This window comes from Trypanosoma equiperdum (assembly GCF_001457755.1).
Source record: "Trypanosoma equiperdum strain OVI genome assembly, contig: ctg_156, whole genome shotgun sequence".
Classification (NCBI taxonomy): Eukaryota; Euglenozoa; class Kinetoplastea; order Trypanosomatida; family Trypanosomatidae; genus Trypanosoma; species Trypanosoma equiperdum.
Genome location: NW_027123582.1, coordinates 2,718 through 4,447, shown reverse-complemented (window position 1 = coordinate 4,447; position 1,730 = coordinate 2,718).

Below are 1,730 nucleotides of genomic sequence, written 5' to 3'. Positions count from 1 at the left end.
ATGAAAATGTGCAAATTAGTAAATGTTTTTCAAATTTTCGCAACTTATGAATAATAGTGGCTCATTGTTCAAAATAGTATGATAATATGGTATGAAACATGATTGTTATTTTAAAAAATCCAACTATGTTTGTATAATATTTAGGGTTATAATAGAAAAAATAATTGCAATGAAAGGAAAACACTGTGAGTGTGTATATACTAATATTATAATAAGATTGGTGGCGCAAATCGAGTGGAAATCAAAAAATATATTCACTAAAACAATTCCAATGATACTATATTTAAAATGGTGCAATGGGAGTAAGTGAGTATGAGATGAAACGGAAAATAGAGTGAGGAATATTGTTGAAGGAAACTAAGAGGGAGGGAGAGGCAGAGATAAGGAGATAGAATGTGCGCGGTTTTAAATACAAACCTGACGGTGACTTTAATTATACACAGGGAGATGATAGAGGAGAAAGAAAGGAACTAAAGTGCTGTGTATAATAATAGTGGCATTACCACGTAATTCGCCATGGTATAAACAGTAGATGAAAAAGAATAAAAGAAAGTACACGGTTTAACAGCAGAATACGCGGCCGATCATAAAATTACAGAATAAATTGATGCAGGAACTGATGCTTTCCAGTAATTCACACAAAATGGATAGATGCCAAAACGGAGGTTGTGTTGATTTTTTTTGAATCTGATTGCGGACCCTAATGTACAACTGTGAAGAAGAACAGAAAGAGAAACAGTATCAGGAGGGAAGGAGGAAGGTGCTCTGTGAGTGTGAAGTGACTTTGATGTCTTCTCACTAGATATATTAATAATGACCAGTATTTGTAGGTAACAATATAATATTTATATGGATCATAATTTTAATATGAAAACTGCTGATGGATTTCTATGAACAGCACAAAAAAAGCAAAAATGCTTCACATCAAATACATATAAAGCCATGGAAATACATAATGTGAAGAGGAGGTTACAGCAATAGCCCAGAAATTCCGTATTGGTGTATTATGCTGTCACTTTCTTTCCCTCGCTCAACCGTCAGGGCTGTGCAGTCGGTCCACTCGAGGGCAAGGAGAAAATGCACTTCTGCACACCACGACACGAGGACATAGCGCTGTGGGACTCAACGCTGGAGGCAGCCGTTTCTACCCACTAAAACCCCCTGTTCTTTTTTTTGGAGAATTGATACCCACGAGTGAGAGACCGCATGTGCGCGTGTCTAGGGGGCGGTCTCCATTTGGCGCCCGTTTGATTCCCCCACGTTGCGTCGGAACCATGTTTATTATATCCATCTGCCTCCACGGATGGAGGTTGTATCAGGGATTTTGGTTCCCCCACCTGAGCAGGGTACTGAACCGTGGAACACTTAGTAATGGTTCTCTCCCCAAGGAACGGTCGCATTACATCCAGTGTTGCTGCCGCCGTTTGGATGGAACATTTGGCTTCCCAGTTTATTTCTCTTCTGATACTTGACTCTGGTGGCACGTTGAGGCAGATCCATCCTTAGTGTAAGCTAGATACTCGCCGCTCGCGGGGATAAATCCCGGTACTATCTGTGACGCGGACGCTACTTAACCACTAGACCAGGGAACAGAGTATTTACAGACCTTTACTAATTCGTACTGCGAGTCAAGAAGAAACTGTTGGACAGAGATTTGTTATGAGAAGAGGTATGAGTGGATTAGAATATGAGGAGAGATCCTTTTCGATTACACTTAGCGGGAAAATTGG